The following is a 19,036-nucleotide window of genomic DNA, read 5'->3' as shown; positions in this document are numbered from 1 at the left end:
GAGCTGTGTCTCTGCAAGAGCCTGGTTTTCCTCAATAAACACAAAGCTTGTCCTCCCACATTTCCCTCATAATTATCTGTGCTTTTCCTTTAATAAAAGGATTTTTCATGGGAAATCTTGCCTTCAAATCACACTGGTGTCCAAAAGTGTTCTGGATGCTGAGCATCCCCTCTCCAAGGAGGAGGGGCACAGCACTGTGCTCCATTTCCAGTTTGGGTTTGGACCATCATGCACTGTTCTTAAGTAGCCATTTACTCTCCTTCCCATTTCTCTGGCACAGGAGCAAGAGAATAAAGCATTAAAAAAAGAATGTGATTATAATCCTGTAAAAACTGTCAGAGGAATTTGGCAGTGGTTGCAGCCTGTGAGTGTAATACATAATATTATATTCATTTTTTAAAAATTATTCGATTTCAAGCTGACAGTTTAAATGACAAGTCACCTTAAAAAGATATAATGGACAGTGTAAAGACTGTCAGTGTGGTTTTTTCTTTGCTAACTGTGGAGTTTTCAAGGTCTGTGCACCCCCCAAAAAATAGGAACCTTTGTTTTTTGGCAAGCTGCATGTGGAAGCTGAGAGCAATGAGGTCCCTTGTATTAATAATTTGTATTATAATAGCATTGTCACTGCTGGCTCCCAGGCTTTTCTTATCCCTGAGTTAATGGCAGGGCTGCCTGTCAAAGGGAATTTTTTTTTGGAAAAAACTTGTTTTTGCTTTTGTTGTCTCTCTGCTCCCACAAAACTGTGAATGGCACCAGTAACTGCAGCTGGGAGGGGCTGGAGATAAGGGCAGAGGAACTGTTCAGCCATGTTATTGAGTGTATTGACAGTTTAAATGTGCTATTCAGCATGGGAAGCAGATCCCAGGGGACTGACAGAGCTCCCCATCCCAGAAAATCCCAGCAGGAGCTGAAGCTAAAAATGCCAAAACCTCCAGGCAGTACAGGAATGGAGCCACAGCTTCCCACATCCTGCTCTAGGCCTGGGAGTTTGGGATGAAAGGGAAACCAGTGCTCTTCTGCTTCCTCAGCTGGAAAATCACACAGATGATCACAGCCCCTTGAATAAAACATGGAACGAAGTGACAATTACTGCTCTCAAATAATAGATTAAATTATCATTTAATCTAATAATAGTTAAATTTATTGATAGTTAAGTTTAATGATAGTTAAATTTATTAATAATAGCTAAATAATTAATAATAGTTAAATTTATTTAATAACAAATTTATCTCTTTGTGTGGTTCTGAGAGCATCCTTTGGGCAGTGAGATGAAAATGAGAGGAGTGGGAGTCTGTTGTTTCCTTTTTTTAGATGAGAAGCTGACTGTCATTTACTGACTTTTAATGCTCCATGTTGTATACACCTGTTTGGTTGTTTTTAAACCCAACCTGAAGAGGATTTGAGATTTTTAAATAGGAATTTCCTGCAATAGGAATTTTAGCATCATGGGAATATTCCATAAATCCTTCTCTTTGCAATGGAAAAAATTATTCCAGTAGACGTGGACTGGGCCATGATCTGCTTGTAAATTCTTGGGGGCTGGGCATAAAACTCAGCTGAAAATAAACATCAGCATCAGGAGTAGTGTAGTGCAGAAGGATGGGGAAAAGTGTCCTTGTCTGGTTCTGTCAGGAGGGAGGAGAGTTTGGGTGGAGAAGATGCAGAGAGTTGTAAGGAGATTGACTGCAGGTCTAGAAAACCCTGGTCTGAACAAACCTGAGCTGTTTGGCTCTAGATGGGAGAAGAGCAAGGCAGGAAAAGCATCTTCAGGTCTGAAAGGGAAGGAGGTGGTTGCTCTCTGTGTACACAGTGGGAAGAGCAAGAGGTCACAGCCCTAAAACTGTAGAGAAAAAAGTTCAGATTGAATAATGGGCAAAATTAAGGCCAAAATAATTTGCTTGAAAGTAACAACAGGATTTGATGGTCTGAAGAGCTTGTGGAGCATCAGTTTTCAGAGGTTTAAACAACTTGGAAATATCTTTCTGATATTTCTTGATGGTCACTGATGCATGAGGCAGATGCAGTTTATTCCCCTGCAGTGGGAGTTGTCCTGTGCTCCCTTCCCTCCTGGCTGGAGAAGGTTGGTTTTGGTCTAAAATAAGCAAGAGATGAGAAATGATGTTCTGTGGCTTAAATTTTCAGGCACTTAAAAAAGATTGAACTGACTAAACATAATGTAAGTTTGCATGCCTCCCTACAAAAGCAGATGTTGCCTAGAAATGTTTTATGCTCTTTGGTTCTGAAATGGAATGTTATGGACATTAAGTTGCACAACTTGCCTCTCTCAGTGGTGAAGCTTTTCTGGGATGCTGGTTCACTTGAGTAGGAAGAGACAGAGGGGAGTGAATGATGTTGCTTTTAGTACAGATATTTTTCTTTAAAGAAATATCAGTGAAGTTGAGTTCCCAGCTCTGTAAATACTGGAGAAATAGAAACAGCCACTCTAGAGATCCTGAATGGTAACTTGTCAGTCCTTTAATTGTGCCTTGGGAATGGTAACTTTTGAAAATCAGTGTTCCACGAGCAGCAGAGGCTGCAGGGCCAGACAGTCTCTGCTGGGCAGTGTCAGGAGGTCTCACGTGTCTGAGAAGTTTCCTTCAGCTCCATGTGGACACCTCAGGAAGGTGCCCATCTCTGCTAAAGCTGGGATCCTGCAAAGTGCCTTCAGAGCTCAGCTATTTCCTGGTTCTGAGAACTGCAAGAAAAGGTGAGGCATCCCTCAAAGCATCCCCTTGGAGACTGGTGGGCAGAATTGTTTTTGTGTTTTTCTGTATAATTTTGTTGTTCTTCAGCCCAAGCTCTGTGTGGACAGAGAGGTGGGCTTGGGGCTGCTGTGTCTGCTTGTGTGAGTCTCAGGGTGAACCAGGCTTTGCTCTGCAAGGAGGTTTTATTCTGGGACAGCCTAGTTCCCTTTTCAGTCATGTCAAAAAAAAAAAAAATCCCAAAAGAGAGCAAGACGATCTGTTAAGATCCCAAAAGAGAGCTAGCAGCTGTTAAAAAAATAAATCTGAGGTGGGGTTGTCAGGTAAAAGGAAAACAGGATAATCTCTATTTTGAGCCTTTGCAGTGGATTTGATTTTGAAATGTTCAGTCACTTAGTGGTGCTGGAGTTTCTCTCTCCCCTTTCATGAGCCCACTGGTCCAGCTGGTTCAGACATTGCAGAGCTAAACCTCCAGGTGCAGTAAGATGGCTCACTGTGTGTGTTGAATTTGCTATTTGGGGAAGATATTCTCCATTCTGGAGCTGTGTGCAGGGTTTGAGCTGCTCAGTCAAGCCTTGGGAAGCTGTAAGGACAGCAGTGGGATGGTAATGATGGCTGTGGTTCTGGCAGACGCTGCAAATAACTGAGACAGAAGGACCTCAGTGTATCTTGGCTGTTGGACACTGGGATTTTAATATCTGAAAGAAGTTAGGGGAAAAAAGCATGCCTTGGCTGTCCTTGTTGCTGTTCCAGTTTCAGTGATAAGCAGCTGAGCTGTTTGCATGTTCTGCTCTGAGGAAAGCCCAGTCGCTGCCCTCTCGCCCCAGCCCCCTCTGAGTTATTCTTCTTGAAGCAGCAATTCCAGGGAATTCAAGGAGGAGCTGCCAGGGTAATCATGGCTCATGGTGCCAAATTTGCAGGGGCTTTACTCCATATTTCAGAACGAGGTTTTGGAAGACTCAGATTTATCTCTGCCTCCAGCTTAAGTTTCTATTTAAGCCACCTTTAATTTCTTGAAGCGCGAAGCTGCTCTGACTGCTGTGATCGAGGTCACTCTTTAATTTAGGTACTCCAAGGAATGCAAAATCTTGTTTGCCGAAGTCTTAGGCATATGCTGAATCCCTAAAGGAGTGTGTGAAGGATATTAAATGTACCATGGCACAGGGAGAGGAGAAGCACTGTTGCAGGAGGAGGAATGGCAGATAAGCAGTGGGGCCATGCTGTTATCACTCGGTTTGGGAGTTGCTGGGGTTGTGCAAGTCAATATGGGACATTTACACAAATTTCTGGAATAAAAACCCACTCCATCAGCAGTCTAGTATTTGTTTCTTATTATATGTTAGATTTTTTCTGGCACAGCAAAGTTTGTCACCTGTTATGTCAAGGTCTCGGCATTCAACGCTGGGATCTTTCCAAGTGTGCTGAAACCTAATTGGTTAGGGGTGAGCCTTCCCTTCATTTTAGGGGAGGAAAAAAAAAAGAAAAGCAAGGAAAAAAGAAAAAACTGTGGCATCTAAAGCATTTTTTCTTGTTCTCTCAAGTCTTGTGATTTGCCAGACTTAGGCCTCCTGATTTTTCTCCCCCCTGGTTCTGGGCTTGCTTTGCTTTTCCTGTGAATTAAATTGAGATAATAACATACAGCAGATAATTTATAACAAATAACATTGAGCAGCCAGCACTGCAGGGCTGGGGAAAGCTTTCTCCAAGCATGGCTCTGCAGCAGGGAACATTGGGACACCTGAATGCTTTGTGAGGGAAAACCTTTGTGTCCTTCCACCCCTGTCCAATTGCTTTGCTTTTGTTTTGTTTTTTGTTTTTAATCCTGCTGAGTTTGGTCTGTAAAATTACAGCCAGAGTGGAAATTTCTTGTCTGCAGGATGTTGGGTGGGTTTGGGGAGCCCTTTCCTGAGTTGTAATGCATCTGTGCCTGTTATTTGGTGAAATCTCTCTGTGCCACTTTCTTATTTAATCCAAGAAATGCAACAGTTGTGTGCAAAGCATGTGGTCAGCAGGATCCAACCTGAGCAGCACGTCAGTGGGGCCCTGGCAGGGAACTTTAGGGACTGGAGCTGGCTGAACTGGGACACTTCACAGAATCATAGAATCACAGGATGGTTTGGGTTGGGAGGGACCTTGAAGATCACATAGTTCCAGCCCTTCTGCCCTTGGGCATGGGACACTTGGGACATGCTGCTGGGAGAGGAGGACCTGTCACTGCTCAGGCAGGAGCAACAAACAACTTTAAATTTTCCTTTACTTGGGCAGTCACAACCTAATTTTCCTGGTTTTCATCCTTGTCCCAAGCTCTGGCTCACCTTTTTCCAGGGTGACTCTTTGTTTTTCAATATGCTGTTTTCTCCCCTGCTCTGAACTTAATCCCAGAAATCCACTTGGCTGCTTATCTCTTCAGACAGTAAAGTTTAGAAATTAGGAAATACATGGAGCTGGCTCTGCTGCTTCCCCAGTGGTGAGGGAACAGGGATTGGGTGGCAGTGGGGGGAAATGAGGGGAGAAAAGAAAGGCCACAGCTATGAGCAAAGCTGCATGTTATATTTAGCTGCCGCTGTGGCTGTGGCAGTCAGGGTGCTGTGGTTGCTGCTCTAAATATGTTCTGGCCAGTTGAGGTTTCCAGCCCTGGAATGGGCCAAGCCCTCAGGGAGCTGGGCAGCAGTGTCACTGGTTTCCAGCACAGCCACTGGTTTCCAGCACAGCCACTGGTTTCCAGCACAGCCACTGGTTTCCAGCACAGCCACTGGTTTCCAGCACAGCCACTGGTTTCCAGCACAGCCACTGGTTTCCAGCACAGCCACTGGTTTCCAGCACAGCCACTGGTTTCCAGCACAGCCACTGGTTTCCAGCACAGCCACTGGTTTCCAGCACAGCCACTGGTTTCCAGCACTCTGCAGCTGGGGGATTGCTTTCACTGGATTCAGGGCTCGGTGATTAATTCAGCAAATTGGGGTAACCTCTGCTAAATAATGTCTTTACTAATTGAGAGGGAGAAAAAAACCCCCAAAGATGGGTGTTTGGGGTGCTTTAGGGGGATGTACTGTGGGAGCGTGGCAGGGTGACACCTCAAACTGATCAGTGTTTTATTTTTGCTTTTAGCCTTTGCTAACCAAAGGCTGCCTTCTCCTTTAGGGGTGCAGCAGTAATTTTTGGTGTCATGTCTTCTCTTCCAGCCCTGAATCCTGGTGCTACTGAGGCAACTGCAGGCACTTTAAAGATGTGGGTGAGCACAGAGGAGGGGCAGGAGAACGACAGGCTCAGGACGTGCTCCCTCGAGCAGGTAGGACACTGCTGTCACCTCAGTGCTGTGTGGGATGTGAAACCTTCTGTGCTGTGCAGCCTGGGCAGGGAAATGTGGTGTTTCCAGTGTGTCACAGAGATCCCTGATGGCTGAAGGAATGATCCTGCAGTGGTTGGCTCCACTGCCTTGAGAGCAGGGGCTGCTCTGTGGTCAGACCAAACCTGGCTTATGCTTCCAGGTGTCCCTGAGAAGGGGGAAATTTTTATTTTCTTTGCTTTTGGATATCACTCTGTGAACAAAGCAGAGTTCAGATAGCCTGTGTGTTTGTACTTTTCTCCTGGCTGGCTCCTCTATCTGTGTGCTAGTTGCTGATTTACTTTATTTCCATATCACTTAATAAATATCCATCTGTCCCATGGTGTGGATGAAGGGTCAGGAGAGCAATGCTTTCTCCCTTTGGCTTCTGTGGATGGAAGAAGTGTGCTTGGAAATAACACTCCAGTTTTCCATCACACCGTTCCAGGCTTTTGAAGAAGAAATTGGGTCTCACAACGGAGCCAAGCCATTTTATTTGTACAAAAAGTAAGCTCCATGCTTGAACATCAGTGAGCAGACTGGCAGGGAATTTGTTCACCCAGTTCATGGCTGTGTGATAAATGACAGTGTCCCTGTGGAAATGGGGATTTTCAAACCCTGCAGTGGTTTCTACCCAGCTTGTGCCACATCTGGAGACTGCTTGTTTCTAGACTTCATTAAATAATCAGCATTGGGAGTACAGGAACTGGACTGATGCTGTTTGCTGCAGCTTTCCTGACACACTTCCAGTTCTGCAGCCTGTTAAACTGGTAGGAATAAACTAAAGCACCCTGCTGGAGCATGTGATGTGCTGGGATCCACGTGCACCCTCAGCCTCCTGAGAGCTGTCCTCCTTGGAGTTCCCTCCACTAATTGCATCTAGGTGGGCCCTCAAAACCTTATGGCAGTAATTGTGCAAATGCAGTGAACATTGTGGCTCTCTGGTGGTCTGGCTGTTATAAACAGAGAATTTTGCAGGAGGAAGAGGGTGAAGCTTTGGTAGCTTCTCTCTGCCTTTGTAAGCAGAGTTGGTCTCTTAGGAGGGAAAGTAGGGAGAAGGAGCATTACATTTTATATCTGCCATGGAAAGACAGCAATGATGGATGTGGATGGTTCTTGTGGAAGGTGTCTGGGTAAATAAAAAGGATTCCTTTGTGTTCCATCTGCAGAAAAAGACATTGTTCATTACTGAAGGGCAGCACTCAGAGATGGCTTGTGGCCTTGTAGCAGTGTGCCATCCTCCCTGCAAGCTCGTGCTCCTGTGCTGGCCCACAAAGGCTTTTCAGTATCTTCTCAGGGAGCTTTAAGAACCAAGCTGGGGATCTTTGCTGCAGAAGTTGCCTCCTTTCTCTCTGCTCCTCCTTTCCCCCCACCCTCCTGTGGTGTCCTCTCCCTCCCAATTCATTTGTTTTTAAAACGATTGTGCCATTGTGTGCATCAATACGTGCATGGCCTGTCTTGTTTTGCTCTTGGCCTGAAAGTGCAAAGCAAATCTGTTTATGGTTTTGGTGAGCTAATTCTTCCCCACCCTAGATTTTTAAATAGACTCTTTCTTTACCAAGCTTGCAGGATGTATTGAAGTAATGGGAAAAATATGTTGTGTGTTAACTTTCCTTTTTTGTAAAACTTTATTTACAAGACCCTATTCCTGGCAGTGCATCTGGGAAGTGAATATCTGGATGCTGGAGAAAGTAGAAGACGTTGAAATAGCAAAATGGGCATTTAATGCATTTGGGGAGGAAATGTTTTGAGGTTTCCACGTTCAGCGCTTGCATTGTGAAGCAAAGTCTAGTGAGCTGTGCTCAGTTGTCCCTTTAATTATTTATCTTTGCCTGCAAATCCCAGTTTCTGGCTTGGCTGTTCCCTGGGCTGTCTGTTACCTTCAAACAGGCTCCTCCAAGGCAGCTGCTGACCCAAACCCTGCAGCTGAAGGTAAAAGCAGCAAGGAATGCTCTTGGCCTGTAAATAGTGCCTTGGATTAAGGGCTTGGTATGTCACTGGTGTGTTGGAAATGTTATTTTTGCCTCTTGATTTCATCCTTCCTGCAAATCAATCTCAGACCTGTCTGTTTAGGTTAACAGCCATCTCTGCATCCTCGTGGGGGTTGCAGAGCTCTGAGTGCAGCATTTTCACCAGGGTGTTCTGGCTGCTGGAGACAGAGCTCAGCGCTGCTGTGGGAGCACTGGGGGAGCCCCAGGGACACCCCTGGCCATGGTGCCTGGCTGCTGCCTTCCTTCCTAGCCCTTTCCTGCCTCTTTCCTGTAGCCTGCCCTGTTCACCTCCAGCCTGGCTGTGAGTTATTTCTAGTGAAAACTCTGAGCTGCTTGTGGCTGGCCATGGGGCAGGAGCTCTCTGTGGGGCTTTGTGCAGCCTGGTGTGGGGTTGGTGTTCCTGCCCATAGCAGCAGGGCTGGACTGAGATGATCTTTAATGTCCCTTCCAATGCAAACCATTCAGTGATTCTATGGCCATGACATGTGCAAATGCACTTCTGCAGCCCCAGCTCTGCAGGGCTTGGCTGAGGCCTCTGGGTACTCCTGTAACATAAATAAGCAGGAGTAGGATTTCAAAGCAAGCAAATTTTTGCCATAGTTGATGTCACGCCTCTTCAGCCCCGTGTTCAGGGCCCAAGGATCTGCAGGCCCACAGCTGCTAGTTTGGTCTTGTTGCTAATAACCCTGGGGAGGTGTTTGTGCTGAGCTGGTTCTTGCACAGGGCTGAGGGGCTCACCCTGATCTGATGGTGTCAGGATCCATGGTGGGACAACACGAGGTGCTGTCCCAGATCTGGTGCCCTGTGTGAAGCTGCAGCCCTGGGTGTGCTCCTCACTGGGGTTTGTGGTGTGCAGTGACAGCAGGGACCTCTGGTGAGTGGCCTTAAAGGGCTGGGGCAGGGTTATCCCACTCATGCAGCCCTTCCACCCAGAGCCTCTGCTCTGCCAGTGAAGAACAGATGGGCAAAGGAGATTTCATTTCCTCGCCCTGAGAGGTAAATTTTCCACAAGATTTCGTTCATCTGCAAATCTGCAGCAGAGCTCAAAGCAAAGAATTCCCCACACAAAGGCTTTGCAAAACAGGATTGTCCTCTGTCCTTGTAATTTGGTAGCATGTGGGGTTTCTTTCTGTAACAGAGTCTTGGAAGAGGTGAAGCTCTCTCTCTTTTCTCCTTTTCTCTCTGTTAAGCTGGCAGTGTTGGTGCTCCCTGGGAAGGTGATGGCTGGGGCTGGCACTGCCCAGTGCCCCTCAGTCCCCAGGCAGGGCTGTAGCCCTGAGCATGGAGCTGTGAAGCCTCTCTTACCTCCTCTTTTCCTATCCCCCCAATCTGTATGTGTAACTGCAAAGAACTTGCAGATCAGATGGAATTTTCCAAATGCCTTTGCATCCTTTCCCCTCATTCCTCCTTTCTGCTCTTTCTTCTTACTGACCTATTTGCTCAGGACAAGTATACAGTATCAGTGTGACAAATTAAATTGCTAGGACTCAGAAAGATGAGGCCACAGGATGCACAAACTTCTTGGCTAGCCCCACACTAACAGTTTTGACTCCTGCCCCTCACATTGTATTTTGTGAAAGGCAAATTCCATCCTGCATGTCCCTTTCCAAACCTATTGCCCAACACTTCCCCTGTTTGTCACCAGCTGAAAGGGATCTGAGCACTGCAGATATGCACAGATGTGGTTTGATGGTCTGTGCTGTTACAAACCACATCTGTGCATCAGGAGGGTTCGGCTTTGCTGTTCTTCCCCCTGTGCTGAGGTTGGGATGTGCAGTGGCTCTGCTGTTCTCTGGTGGGGTGGGCAGTGCCCCAGGAAGGCTCTGGGGGCTCCAAGAGCAGGAGAGCCCCAGGAGCTGCAGTTGGATGCCCCAGAGATGCCTTCAGCCAGCCCTGTGTGCCAGGGTGCCCTGAGGCTGTGCAAGGCTCCAGTCAAGGCTGTGTCCAGTCTCTGTGAAGGGACTGGGGTGTGCTTGGACAGGTTTTCTTTAGGAAGGGAAAGAGCTGTGCCTGTGGAAGCCTGGATAAAGTCCATTCTATTGTTTTGTACCAACACAAACCGGTGGCACGTCAGGTTCAAGGAGAGGCCTGCAAAGGGAGAGGCTTTGGGATGTCTGGCTCAGAGCTAAGGCTGCAATATTCTGTGTCCTCAGAGGTATTTGTGAAAGAGGACACAAATCCAAGGTGAAATGGTGAGCTCTTACTCACCACCCTGCAAACTGTGGACTGGAGGCCACCCTTCAAAACAAAGTGATTCACTGCAGAGGAAAAACAGCTTCTTATTTCCCAGCTTGATCTGGAGCCCTGTAATCACTTCGGTGGTTCAGCTCACTGCAGCACTGAGGAGTTGCCTGTTCCATGCTGCAAGTTTGCTTTAATTTCCAAAACAGCCCTTTAAGCATGTTGGGCTGTAAGGGAAACTTGTTATAATTCCCTCTGCCAGTATAATTCAGTGGCAGTGCGAAATAGGAGGGTATCTGCCTAAAGGTGACCCATTAAAGGGTGAATTCTGATAAATAACTAGACTGGGGACTCACAGGTCCTGAGTTTAATTACTGACTTTGCTATAAGCTTCCTGTGACCTTGGGTGAGTTATTTAAAATTGCTTTGTGCCTCATTTCCCTTTCTGTAACACACTGGTGACAGCATTTCCCTTCCAGCCAGGAGCTGTGGCAGTGGGAAGGTGTCTGTCCCCTTTTCTAGAGCAGCTGTGTGAAGAACCTGGATGGACTAGGAAGCATGACCATCTCATGGGCCTCTTTTCTGTTTTCCTGGGGAAAACAGAACAGGATGATCCATTTAAAGGGTTTTACCCAGAGAATATGTTCCATTAGGTGCTGGCATAACTGCACTAGCAAGGTGGTTGCTCATTGAGCTGTAAATCTTCCTTAGCACTGCTCTCAGCTCTTGAGCTTTAAATTGATGGCCAGTTTGGGCAGAGCAGGTTTCTGGTTCTGCCTTTCTGCTTTGATCCCAGGTGGTTGCTAAGGAGGGGTGATGGCTTTGGGGACAGAGATGATGGCACATGGTCCTGCTCCCCATGGCAGTGTGCAGACAGACCTTGGGCAGATCATTTCATCTCTCCCTGCTCCTTCCCAGTGCAGGGTAACAGCATGGAATGTGCTAAAACTTCATAGTTGGAACAGCAGCCATCTGGGGGGAACAAGGGGCTGGCTGTCTCCTGTGTGCTGCTCTGAAGGCTTCCTGCCATTCCCATGGGGTGAGCTGTGGGAAACCCTCACATCACAGCTGTCCTGGGGGGATCTGCCTCTGTTTTAGGTACAGCAGAGTTGAGACAGAGTGATGCTGAGCCTCCTTTGTCCTGGGGACATGCAGCCCCTCTTCCCTGTGCCATATCTGGGGTGGGTCTGGGACAGCCACCAGCCTGAGACCCCCACCCCGTGGCAGTGAGTGAGCTCCAGCGGGTGTGGGATGCTGTGGGTGGATGGAAATGATCATCTGTGGCATGTGGCAGAAAATCAGACCTCGTGGTGGTTGTGGAGGGAAAATGTTCTTGAGGAGTATCTGACCATCCAGAAATATTAAAAGTGCTGCTATCTGTATTTCCCTCTGGTCACACAGTTGAGAACGAGCAGTGTGAATTGTGGCCACTCCTTCATCTTTGATGTGAATATATAATTTAATAATATAATAATATAATTTCTATCACCTGTGCAAGAGGCATGGCCCAGCAGCTGGAAAAATCCATCCATTTTGGACAGAAGCTTTGCTTTCATCTCCATCCTTCCCTTCCCAGGAGGCAAAACCCCAACCCCCTTCTCTTTCAAGGTATCCTGAGTTAGTGACTGTCCTGCTGGGATGCTGCAAGGCTGGGCAGCTGGCAGCATGTGGCCTAAGGGCACAGCAACAGGCGGGGGCTGCTTCTAGACCAGGATTGTAAATCTCAGGCTAGAGCCAGGTCTGGCTGTTCCTCAGACTCTGCCTTGTAACTGGGAGTAAAACTGTCTTGAACAGCACCCCTGACACTAGTGAAAGGGAAGAAATTGAATTCAATGTACAGGATGTGGTATCATGAAGTACTTCTGCTGTCTAAGCCTGTTGTTTTTCCTTTTTGTGGTTTGTGTGATCTTCCTGCTGGGCCAGCACACATTTAAGGCTGTGGATTTTTCCCCAAGTTGTGAGACTTTTAGCTGTTCAAGCCACTTTGTGGGGGAGGGTGAGCTCCAGACTGATGTGTGGGGAAGATCACATGGATGTGTGACTTCTAAAAGTCTTCAGGGCTGTCTGTTGGAGGATCTTGGAGCCCTGGGGAGAGGCTTTGCACACGTCTCTTGGGAAATTCTAAAATGCCATGGAAATAACTACTGACCAAGGAAGGGAGTGATGTGGGGAAGATGCCAGGCAACAAGGAGGAGGCTGGCAGCAATTTCCTGATGGAGCTGAGCCCTGGTGAGTGATTTCAGAACACTGATGTAGTCTGGGGGATGGCAAGTGAGTGTACCCTGAATATCCCTCAGACAGGGAGCTGCCATCCCGTGGGACCTTGCCCAGGATGAGTCATTTAAACAGTGAGGGTTTAAATGCACTGGCAGCTTCTCTGCACTCACCAGCACTTGCAGGTGATGATGAGACTTGTGCCAAATGTGAGAAGGGTGAAGGGTGCAGATAGGAGCAGCTGGCCATGAATTTTCTGTGGTTGCTGCTTGTTTTTGATGTGCAAACAGATGGTCCAGGAGAGCCCCAAACACGGTGGCAGTGCTTTGGGCAGTGCTGCCAACCCTCTCCCAGCCATCCCTGGCAGTGTCACGGCAGTGACCCATGGAGAGCTCCCTGGAGGAGCCCTGCTGCTCACTGCTCTGCCTGCTCTGGCCCCTGGGGAGGCAGCTCCGTGTGGAATTATCACAGGGGTGTTGCTTTCGGGGGGTTCCTCTGCTCTGTCTGCTCCTGATGGGATCAGGGATGAGTCCTGCAGGCTGTGAGCACTGCCCTGCCACGGGAGGCTTCTATTCCCTCAATCCTGTGTGGTGGGTGATGTTGGGCTGGTGCATGGAGGCAGTTCCTGCTGTCCTGAGCCTGACCCGGTGTGACACACTGTCATTTTGGAGCAGTATCATCAAGGTGCTCCCAACTCTGTTCACTCCTAGCCCAGAGAAGAGGGCAGGTGCCTGGGGGACCATGTTCTCCTAACCTGACTGTGATTTGGGCTGCTCGCCTACAAGTGAAATGCTCCATCATGGCATTACCAGTCAGCCATGCCCATTCCTGTGTGTGCAGGCTGCCTGCTGACACAGCGTGGATGTTTTTACCTTACTGTCCCCCGTGCTGACTCCTGCAGTTCACTTTATCCTGCTGTTTTCCTAGTGCTGTGAAACAGAGTTAATAATGTTGCTGTGCCCTTTACCCTAATGAGGATAATGAATGTTTTAGACTGGTGTAATGAGACAAGCCTTCATTTTTTTCTGAAAAGCCAGGAGGGGTTCTTGATTTCTGACTTGCTGAAGTTAAACATAGTCTGTGATGCCTTTGGTGTAAACCAGAAATATTTCTTTTATTCATGGGACACTTTGCAATGAGAACTTTTCCACGTTCATTTGAAGGGCTGGGAAATTTTAAATTTGCAACAGATGGATTTTCTCCAAAGGCTTCAGGTTAAGCCAGCTCTAAGGAAATTACAGTCTTTGTGTGGCAAACTGATTCTTTTTTAATTGACTCTTACTTCATTTTATTCCCATAAAGGATGTTGTTCCCCTCTGCTACTCCTGCACCCAGTCTAACCTGAGTTCATGCAATGTTTCTGAAGGGTGGGATGGTTTCAGGAGCACAAATAGAGCAGCTATTAGTGACCTCCCACTGCAAACTGGGGTGGTGAAGTGGTAACAAAGTCTCTTTGCACTCCTATGAACATATAAAACACTGAGAAAAAGTCATCTAACACAGCTATTGGAGGTGTATTAGTAGATTCACACCTGACTGCATGCACAGAAAATGAGGATTTCCTTGGCCTATCATTTCTAGGGATGGATTTTTATAGGACCTGAAGATAGGTTTGCTATCAGTTGGTGGTAATTGGGCTGTACTTGCATAATGATAGTAATTTCCTTCTTCTTATATCTTAAATTTGATTTATAAGACCATGCTGCAGTGTGACTTTAAGTGTTTGTCTCTGCTGGCAGTTGGCAATGTATTAGCTGTGATCCTTGACAGAAATAAGTGTTCAGTGTTGGAGCTAAATTGAATAATATGGTGGTGTTTGTGTCTTAATCTTCCAAATAGCTCCGTTAAGTTTGCTACATTGATGTCTGAAAGGCTTAAAAATAATAAACTCCATTGTATAGAGCTTTGAATACAGAGTGGAAGCTTAGTAATTGCTGGCAGTTCATGGGCAGACTCACTAAAACATGGCAAGGAGGCAATTCTCCCAGCACGCCTGAATTTTTTAAAAGAATCTCCTTGTATCAAGGCCTTGTGATCCACAAGGTACAAAGTACATTAATATGAATTCAGGCTCGTGGGACTCAGTCCAAACCCCCAAACCCTTTAATTGGAGTGTCATATGAATTTAAAACACCTTTTGTCTTCCTCATCAATCTGCTGGGAGCTGTTTGCATCCCCAGCTTTTGGGCAGGGTAGGTGGAGTGGGCTCATTGTCAGCAGAGATTTGGAGTCCTGAGCCCCCATCCCAGTTCCCAACCTTTAGCTCTTCATAGGAAGTGGTGAAAAAACCTAAATACATGGTGTTTTGTTTCTTTTTAATGAGGTTCTCAGGGAATCAAGTGTCAAAGGAAAAGCTGTGAAATCAGAGATCTGGCTTTGCTGTTTCTTCTCAGAAGATGTCTGTAGTTCCCCTGCATCCTTGTGAATGAGTTTTTAAATGAGGAGTTGCAAAGAGCAACTGAGGAAAAGGCTGCTTGGACTAGCAGGCATGATTTAGAAACAAACAAACAAAACCCAAAAAACTCCAAACAACCAATCCCCCTCCACCCCGCAAAAAAACCCAAACAAAAAAACCCCAAAACAAAACAGGAGAGGGAAAGGAGGAGAATATGATTTGTTTATCACAACTGAACTTGAAACTAATTTTAAATGTCTGTTTTTTGAGAGTAAGGAAATTCCTTTTGCTTCCAGCAGTAAATAACTGGGATGCTTTCAGCTCACAGCTGATCTAGAGGATGGTGAGTTTTCAACTGAAAAAATAATTGACTCTCCAGTAAGGCCACTCCATTCCAAGTGTCACTAAACAGCTGGAGGAAGGGGAGAGCCCTGACTGGTATGGTTCATATCACAAATAACCCTTGAACTTTGTTCTGTGTCTCTGAGTTCTGTCCAGAGTGTCTTGACAAATGGTTTTGAACAAATACAGTTTCTAACCAGGGAGCAAATGACCAGGATTGCATTTGGGCGGCAGGTGCACGTTCCAGATGCCCAGATTTTGCCCAGAGAGATCTCAAATCCATTTTTCTCTTGCTATCAATCCTAAAAGACATGGTGAGTATTGCAGAGAAAGGGAGAATGTTGTCCCATGGGAAGTCTTGAGGGTCAGTGAATGAGGGTGTGGTGGTTAGGATGGTTGTTCTCCATGCCAAGCTCTTCTTGGCCACTGAGTAGTGAAGGATTTAATGCTGGCTGTGGTGAGCAGGATTTATGAAACTCAGCTTCTCCCCAGGCTCATCTCAGCAAAGGGTTTGGCTTTCAGAGATACTGAGCTCTTTTAATGATCTGCCCTTCTCTATGCCAGCAGGGCCTGTCCTGTGCAGTCCAGTTGGGACTTCTGGAAGTCTGTCACTTATGTAGGTGCTAAAAAGGAACTGAACTTATTTGGGAACTGGTGTTCCAGCTGAAGGAGCTGAGCACTTGCCAGTCTGACCATATGCTTCTGAAGTCCTTGTGGTTCAGTGCTTTAATCCAGGATATTGCCTATTTAAGGCAATGGAAGGAAGCCCTGTGCCACTCCTGCAGAGTAGGTATGTGAACTTCAAGCATCAGGACCAAATGGTAGTTCTAGAATTAGATGGTGTCCCTAATTTCCCTCTTCAGTTTTAAGTGGATGCAGCATTCTTCACTCACAGCCTCAACTGTTGTGTTGCATTGTTGTATGGGGTTGAACATCTGCCCCTTGCAGCCACAAAAGTGGCTGTGTTCCAGTGGTGGGTGGTTTCTTTCTATTCAGGGATCCTCTGAGGCCTGGAAAAGCTTGAGTTTTAGGCATGACATACTGTCAACTGCTGCAGATCCCCTTGGCTCCCTCCTCCCAACATCTGCAAGGCCAGAGTTGTCCATCTTGCCTTGTCCATCCATGTACAGTGCACAGAGCAGAAAAACCCAATTCCTACAGCTGCTGCTGCTGAGCAGGGAATGGGCCCTCACCAGGAACCTGCCCATCCCATGCAGGAAACATTTGTGGTCCCAGCCTGTAGAAGAAGAGAGGGAAGAGCTATCACCAGGTCCCTCAGGAGGGCTGTGTTGCTGGGACCACAGTCCTGGCATCATCATCACTTGCAGCACCCCGGTTTGGGATGCTCATCCTCCATCCAGCAGCTCTGCTGTCCTGTGGGGTGGCAGGGGATGGAGCAGGCAGAACAGCAGCACCGTGCACCACATGAAAGGCTTGGATGCTAAAGCAGAGCCGTGGTGATGGACAAGGTGCCTGTCTCACACAGGTCTCTCAGCCCAGTGTTTTTTTTTCCCTGCAGCATTGTTTCCCTGATTGACTGGCGCTGGCTTGGCAAAAGCCTTTTGAATATTCATTTGGCTGACGGGAGATGAGAGTGCAGTAGCTCCTTGAAATCAGCTTGGGGAGGGGAAGCAAATAAGACTGCCTTTTTCTCACTCCTAGTGCTACTTGAACTCTCTCAAATGCACGCTTCACATGGATAAATGATTGCAGAAGCCTCAGCCTACATAACAAGCCTGCTGTTGTACAGCAAAAATTACAGTGCCTGCATACTTGCCATCCTCATTTAAATGCCCATTCCTCATTAATATCACTTTATACATATTATTGCAGCTCGAAGTGCCATTCCTCTTCTCCCCACCCATTTCCTTGTCTGGCTGTGACATACAGGAACTACACCCAGTGCTCGACTCGCCTCTCCTGACCTTTTGTAACTTGGCTCCAAACTCCTTTTTTTGGGTCTTTTGCAAAACACTGTCAGAAGGGAAAAATCCTTTGTTAAAACACAGCCAACTCCTGCCTCAACGTGGAACAGTTTGTTCTGCTGAAAGAATGAGCCAGTTCAGTGAGCAGAAAAACATTGCCATAAACCAGCGGGCTCAATAAGCTGCAAAAGCCATCGGCTGCGCGCAGCGTCTGAAAGGACGACTCTGAAGCAGAATGCATGGGGATGGAAAAAAATAATCCACAATCCCAACCTGCCAAACCCCGTTTCTTTGCTTTCAGATGAAGTATTTTGCAGTTTTCTTTTTGGTTATAGCAACTGTAAGTGGAGGAATGGGAGCTGAGGCTGAGCCAGGATGTAACACGGCTCTGGAAGCTGCATATTGCAAAAGGGCACGGGGGATGAAGTAATCCAAAAATGCTCAGCTGGGAAGGGGCTGCAGCACTCGTAGTCATCAGGCTGTGCTGCAGATGATCAGCTCCAGCGCCTCTGGTACTGTTTAGTAGCTTGGTTTAGTCCTTCCCACCCACATCTTGTTTTAGAGCTCTGGGCACTCTTTACTTCCCTGGAATTGCTGTTGGTCTGTCCCTTTTGCGGCTGCTCGGTAACTGGTGATCAGGCTGGTGGTCAGCCTGGCTTCAGCAAGAGGCTCTTCCTTCCACAGGGGACTTGGATGCTTGGTGAGAAACCTGTGTGACAGGCTTTTGGGTTTGTGTCTGCAGTGGGATTGTTTCGGTGCTGCTATAAAAGCTGACACTGGTTTTGTTTTAACAGTAAATGTTGTGCTGGCAGGAGAGCATTCCCAAATTTGGGGTGATGGCCCCTCAATTAAGGTTTGCCCATGTGGAGGTGATGTGCAGTGGGGCTGTGAGCAGGGGTACATCAGCAAGGTGGGCTCCAAGGCTTCCCCAAGATGATTCCTTAGGAAGAGGCAGGCTGGAGCAGCGCTGAGAGCACAGTGGGGCAGTGGCACTATGTGAGCACAGTGGGGCTGTGGCACTGTGTGTGCTCTGTTGCATTACGTGCTCTCACACCTGTGAGCTCCTCAGCAGCTCAGCCTAGTGTTCCCTGCTGATTTAAAAGTGTCAATATCCTTGTTGGAAAATTGATGTGGACAAAGATCTACCTCTGGTGCTTATTCATTGCTCTGAGCTCCTCAGTAGATTTTTGTCTTGGAGCCAGTTCAGCAATTTCAGATAATAAAAACACAAAGAAGTGTATTTTAGGTGTAACCTATTCATCTTCACATACATTCTGGAGGGCTGCATCTGCCAAAGCTGGGCTTGTCCTATGAAATGGTGATGCTTGGCAATGGGCTCCAAGGGTGGGATCACAAGGCATGTGTGTGGCACATCTGAAGGTGGTGTGGCAGGATATAATTGATGTGTGAGATGCCTGTGTTTCAGATGAAATCACAGACAAAGCCCTGACAATGCAAGCAAAGAGAAAACATCCTAGAGAAAGCACAAGGGGCTAAAATGGGAACTCCAGTGTGTTTACAAGCATGGTCATACTGTCCTGTTCAGGCACAAACCAGCCTGCTGGCAGTCACCAGCTGAGTGTGAGGTGATGGGACACCCACATTCTGATGAGCTGAGGGACTTCCTGAAGCTCCATTAATGCTGTCTGGTGTCCTCTGCTGGTAGTGCTGACCCCAGAGCTGGCTCTGTTGAGATGTGATTATCTGTCTGCTGGGCCTTTTGCTTTGGGGGAATGCTGGGAATGTTGTGCAGCATGGACAAAATCTGAGGATTGAAGCTGTGGAGGTGGGTCCCTGGATTGCTGGAACTGTGAACCCTGCTAAGGTAGTGCAATGCGGAGCAAATCTGTAATGAAGCCTCTGTGCCAAAAGAGATTATTACTTTTTTGGAAGATGTTAATGGTATGATTACATAACATTTATTTTGTGCTCAATCAAATGGATGAAGGCAGAGGAAA

General features: G+C 47.1%; 1 protein-coding gene across 5 annotated transcripts in view; it reads left to right on the top strand.

Moving 5' to 3' along the window:
* The window catches only part of ZHX3 (zinc fingers and homeoboxes 3), a 46,401-nt gene that overhangs the window by 11,534 nt on the left and 15,831 nt on the right, over positions 1-19,036 (top strand). For 3 of the 5 annotated variants that reach the window (XM_063172209.1, XM_063172204.1, XM_063172205.1), the window contains exon 2: positions 5,888-5,994. The gene's annotated coding sequence lies outside the window, so the exon portion shown is untranslated. Of the gene's footprint in view, positions 1-5,645; positions 5,667-5,887; positions 5,995-17,542; positions 17,779-19,036 lie in introns of those variants that run through there. The other 2 variants (XM_063172206.1, XM_063172208.1) reach the window with 2 other exon arrangements.

Source organism: Melospiza melodia, chromosome 19 (assembly GCF_035770615.1).
Source record: "Melospiza melodia melodia isolate bMelMel2 chromosome 19, bMelMel2.pri, whole genome shotgun sequence".
In the NCBI taxonomy this organism is placed as follows: Eukaryota; Metazoa; Chordata; class Aves; order Passeriformes; family Passerellidae; genus Melospiza; species Melospiza melodia.
Note: the sequence above shows the minus strand (reverse complement) of the source record. Positions and strands in the feature narration are given on the sequence as shown.